We start from the raw sequence: 6,008 nt of genomic DNA, 5'->3' as shown, positions 1-6,008 counted from the left end.
TAGTCATTGTCATATGTACCCACTAGAAGGAAGATGTGCTGGCACTAGATCAGGAGGCCTTTCCACCGTGATTATTAAGGGTGCAGGTCTGGTGTGAGGTTTGTCATTGTCGTCTGTGCCCTCATGAAGGAAGACGTTGCATACTGATTCCGTAGCTTGAGCTTGTGGGCCAAGCTCGTCATGGTGGCTGTTGACAGTCGTTAACACCAATTATAAACCATCAACATATACTGCATATGTACTTAAATCCATCACCAAACATAGGTATAGGGGTTTAAACTAATGAATTCCATGAGCTTTGGTAAATATTTGTATGCTAGAGGATTTATCTAGAAAATAGCTCCTGAGACCACTGTCATAGACTCCAAACAAGCAAACTGACGACAACAAGTGATTCTACCCATGAAAACTATGAAAGACAACTCTAGAAGGTTCTAGAAGACACGATGCCGAAGCTTGGGCCAAACGGCCATGAAAGTGGGCTGGCAGGCCCAGCCCATAGGCTGACCGGCCTGCCACGGAGCCTGCTCGGCCTATGCCGCTTCGTACTCCTTCTTATGATCTACATCGTTGATTTTAAGGCGATTTTAGGTCAGTTTATCCAACGGTGGTCAAGGGAGTTGACGTAGATCGATGATGTGGTGATTCCTTGCCCCCTACTCCACCTCGATTCCTTGGTCCCTACTCTACCTTGGCCTATATATAGCAGCCCCTACCATCTCCCGAGGGACATCCCTCAATCCGTAATTAATACCTCTCATTCATAGAACAAGATACACCAGGAGCATTAGGTCTAGACTCTCCAATGTAGTCGATTAGTAGCTCGGGAGTGAGGTCGAGTTGGGCTCATGCTCAAGTTCTGGATCTAGTCTTGGAGGCTCGGCAAAGCCTTGTATCTTCACTTCCACATCTAGTAAGACTAATTATAAATTCATCATATTCCTATCTACATGGCTATGCTTACTTTTAATATGTATCTTGCTTAGTTGAGGTTATCATTACTTTTGTGTGTGGGTTCATAGAGCACTTAGCCTTCTAGTTTGTCGATTGGGCTCAGTAGCCGAGCCTCGTGTAATCATGGTGCTTTATACGATGCTCTGCTTGTGAGTACACCCTGTTCTCTGGTTGGGTGGTAGCAGTGGGAGGTGATAGCCCCGTTTATCCTTTGTAATCCACTCTGAATTAAGTAGGTTCTTAAATTATAGGATCATAGTCACGTCGGTAGAGTTATCTATTGTGGGTACTCTACCGTCTAAGAGGTGTCCTGAAGTGCACAAGAATAGAGTTAGTCTTAACTATAGTTGGATATATATATACTTTGACCAAGTAATAAGAATGTCATAGGAATCTACCTCACTCGTTGCTCTCCTGAGTTGACTAGTTTACATTGTCTTATCGATCTACCCCCTGAGTATCATTATCCTTTATTCCTATCATTACCTTCACCCCTACTCTAGCCATGCTGGTATATTGACTGATAGATACTCCTTTGATATTCAATAAGTCTTTACTCCATTGTTTCCCTATGGTAAAATACTCCCAGTAAAATGCTACAATAGTATTATGTGCGCTTACGGAATCCTTTATATTCTATTTGCACTTATAAATACCGACAATCATTTTTGGTGCCTTTGCCGGGAAACAATTGATGTAAAGATTTAGATCATTAACATACCACTAGCTTTAGTAGGATTACCCTTCTTCTGTTGAATTATGGAATAAGATAGGATAGCAGACGACATTTAGACCTTCTGACAAGCTTCCACAAGAAAAGAAGAAACATTGAAGAACCCTAGGGTGCCTAAACATTCAAGATCCATCAACATTGGAACCCTATCATCTCACAAGTTTGTATAGATGTATATATTCTCTAACTATGTGTAGATTGGAGAAAAAGGTCAATGTCATAAGAATACAAATCACATCTCAAGTGACGAATACAGACGCTGCACTACTCACAAATTCCATCATGTGAGTCATGGTAAGTATGATCAAGAAAGGTGAGATAGTCTTGCTCATGGACTTTAAACTTGATGAGTAGTTATCTTTTAATCTTTTGCATTCTATTGCATGTTTGTTTTCAATGATTCATGCATCCACTCCGTTTAGTTTAAATTCTCTCATATAAAATCCACAACATATTTAGTTCCTTGCATACATTTATACCACTTGCATCTTTTATCACAAAAAAAGAATCTCACCTTGATCACGCACTTTCATCTCCATTTGAATAAATCTTGTAACAACCCAAAAATCCACACACCAAAAATACCAACTACAAAATTTTTCTTAAAAACCCCCATGTGATGATGAGTGTCATGTATAGAAACCCAACCTAAGAGATGCATTAGGTCTGACCCAACCAAGACAACACATAAGCATGGCATGCCATTTGTTGATTATGTTATTTAATTTCTAACAAATAAAGTGTTACATACATTGTTAATTCAAGTTGTGATTTGGACTTCCACTTGCTTTATGTTATGCTTAACAAATCCATTAAAGTAATAAACCATAAAGATATTATTAAACAAAATTCCCTAAACTCCAACGAATAAGTTACCTCAGTTTTGAATTCAAATTCAAACCAAATTTGAATTCAAACAAAAGGGGAAGAAATGAAAAACAGAAAAAAGAAAGAAGAAAAGAAGAAGAGGCCTCGCAGGCCCGGCCTGCGCCAACCAGCCCAACCGACCGGCCCAGCCCTTCACATCTCCTCTCCGCTGGCCCATGTGAGCGTAGTAGCAGGCTGGCCCCAACTCGCGAGCAATAGCCCAGCTTGCGGCCCAGCACGTCGCCCGCGCGCCCTGCTGCCTTCGCCAGCTGCCACTGCCACTTGACCCCATGTGTCAGCCGCACGTCGCCCACGCCCGCACGTCTCCCCACCTCCGCTTGCAGCCACTGCCCGCTGGACCCCGCATGTCAGCCCTACTGTTCTTCTTCCCCACGCCGTGCTCAACCACCGCACAACCAAACACCGACAGCACTGGCAGGGGGCGGGCCAGGGGGTCACACCCGGGGCATGCCCCTGTCTCCTTTGCGCCGCGCCCACGCAACCACACACGCGCTGTTGGATGCAAGCGTGCGCCTCCGATCACCTCTCGGCCTCCATCCGCCGATCACCGAGCTCCATGGCCGAGCTCGGCTATAAAAGCCCTAGCCCCAGAGCCCTAGCGCTCGTCCCGTCGCCCGCTGCCACCTAGTGGCCGTCCACAATGCATCCGAACCAAGAGAGAAGGGGAGAAGGGGAAGAAAGGGAAGGGGAGAAAATGCCGAAGCCGCCGCGGAGGAGGAGGTCGTTGGAGCCGAAGACGACGCTGTCGTCTTCATCACTGACGTGGGCAACGCTGCACTGCACGGCTTCTGGAGCTACACTGCCGTGACTCATCACTGCATCACCATCCCCTCTTCCACAACACCATCGGTGAGCACCTAGTTCTTCCCCTGCTCGCCGCCGGACTCTGTCACACCGGCCATGGCACTCCACACCAGGAGCGCGTAGGCTAGGGCCGTCTCCGGCCGCTAGGAACACACGCACCCACGCACATGTCCGTGACCGCACCGTGATCACCCCATTGGAGCCCCGTGGTTCACCCGTGCGCCTCGCCGTCGTCTTCATGACCGCCGTGGCCGCCGGGAAGCACCTACCGGCCACATGAGAATATGAGCCCTGCCTTTGAGCCTAAACGTCCTCGCCGTGGCCCCACGAACCTGCAGAAACTTACACGCCCCCACTGTGACACTTCTCCGAGGTCGTAGCCGCCTCATCGAAGCCGCCGTCGTGCTCGGGAAGCCGCCGCCGTGGCCAAAGCCACCGGAGGCCCTGGAGGACCCCTCGACATGCCCAACATGCCCGTTGGAGCGTTGTGTCGCCCATGCGCACCACAGAATCGGCCTATGCCGCAGCACCGTGCCATTCCCACACGCCGATGGAGCTTGAGCCACCGTTCGCCGTGGCCAGCGCCTTGGGAAGCCTTGGCTGCCACTTTGACCCCACCGTCGCAGTCGCCACGATGTGAGGGAACTATTCCCCTCCCCAAATGGACACCAGCACCACCGCGGGGGCTCACAGCGAGTTCGCCGCTGGCAGGAGCACCGCCGCGGGAAAAACAGGGGAACACCCCCCCCCCTCGCCGGCCACCTGCGCGTGCACCCGGAGTACATGGACCACGCCTGGGAGACAAAGGGTGGGCTCGGTCCACCGTAGACTAGTCTACGGTCCATGGACCAGCATCTCTTGGTCCACCGTAGACCGCAAGCCGTAGACCACAGCCCAATAAGAGCCCATGGACGTGATGTGGCTGTACCACAGCGTGCCACGTATCCAGGTCAGTCCGGCCCAGACCGACCCAACCCGAGCCCACCAGAGCCCGTTTGAGACCTGACCCATGTTGACCATTGACCTGGCCCCACATGTCAGTGACACGGACACTCTGGACCCACATGTCAGATGTTGACGTCATGATGACGTCATGCGGGACCCACATGTCAGAAACCAGCACAGCCGAGGTGACGTCATGCTGACGTCATGCTGACATCAGCTGCTGATGTTAGCAGCCCAGGCCCCACATGTCAGTGACCCTGACTGGCCAACAAGACCACAACATCAGCTCCACTCCTGCCTAAAATAGGAGCGACATCGGGCAATGACACCCATTCTGCCTGAAGAGCAACACTCTTCTTGGGTGCCAGCGCCAATGAACGGCCCTGTCGTAAGACTCTGCAAGAGTTAAAAGGCATAAGGTCACACTGCAAAATAGCAAAACAGGAAAGATAGAGGAATCAGTGACTTATGCTGGCGCTATTGGGTGGTAGGAAAGTTTTGGGGATGACCCCCCAGATTCCTACTCCCACTCATCTAGGCGGGACCATTTCGAGCCTACCCCCTGCTCCCGGGTAGAGTGGCTTGTCTCCCTTGCCTCCGAGGGCACGACAGCGGGGCCACTCCCCTCTGTCGGCTCCTTGGTCATGGCGGCAAATCCGCCCGCCCCTGTCGGCTCCTCGGGCATGGCGGTAGATCCGCCCGCCCCTATCAGCTCGTCGAGCGCGGCGGCAGATCCGCCCGCCCCTATCAGCTCATGGGGCGTGGCGGCAGATCCGCCTCCCCCCATCCACCGGTCCTCCGCTGGTACCCTGGGCATGGTGGCTGATCCGTCCGCTCCCACCGGTCCTGAGGATGGGCTGATGGTTCGGCCCGTCTCCACTGGCCTCACGGACTCACTTCCCTCTACATGGAACGGGAAGGGTCCCTGCGTGGACGAGTGGGTGCCTATCAGCGAGTCCTCGCCCTCCAGGACATCCCACTCCACACTGGCAACTACCTCATCAAACTCCTCATCGTCATCGCCATCATGATCACTGTCTGTCTCCTCTCCTGTTCCCGTGCTTGCTGCTTCTGTTGCATCTTCTTCCTCTTGAGCTCCTTCGTCCTCTTGTCCCACTCGGCCGTGGTGCGATTCACCATCACCACGATCTGGTCCTTGGGTAGTGGAGCTAGGCTATCCCCGAGGATGAGTCTCTTCGGCTGGTCCTGCTATCCCAAGGTTAGCATCAAGGGGCTAGAAATTCAAGTAAAGAGGAGACACAGGGAAAGAGAACCTACGAAATCGATGAACACCGGTTCCGGCCGCATTGGGGGATGCCCTGGCACCGGATACATGAAATCAAGGACAATGCCGGCGCTATCCTTCGAAGGCCCCATCGCCTCCTTGATTTGCTACGCCTCTTCGATAGGAGGAAGCGCTTCGTCGACAAGTGACGTCCCTACGAACAACGCCCCGGATACCATCAGGTATAGGGGAAACACGTGGCTCATCAGCGGTGCCACCCTCCACGTATGGTAGGCGCCAATGATCCCCAATCCCTTCATGCCCCTCTCCTTCAGCAATTGGAGGGCGGTGAGATGGTCCTTGATCCTCTTCTTGTCCTTGTCTGGGACACCCCACTTCCATGACCCCGGGACCTCATCGATGATGCGCCCGGAGAATGCCGACAAGGGGGCGGCAGCA

The sequence above is a fragment of the Miscanthus floridulus genome, chromosome 10 (genome assembly GCF_019320115.1).
Source record: "Miscanthus floridulus cultivar M001 chromosome 10, ASM1932011v1, whole genome shotgun sequence".
Taxonomy (NCBI): Eukaryota; Viridiplantae; Streptophyta; class Magnoliopsida; order Poales; family Poaceae; genus Miscanthus; species Miscanthus floridulus.
This window is presented reverse-complemented; position numbering follows the sequence as displayed.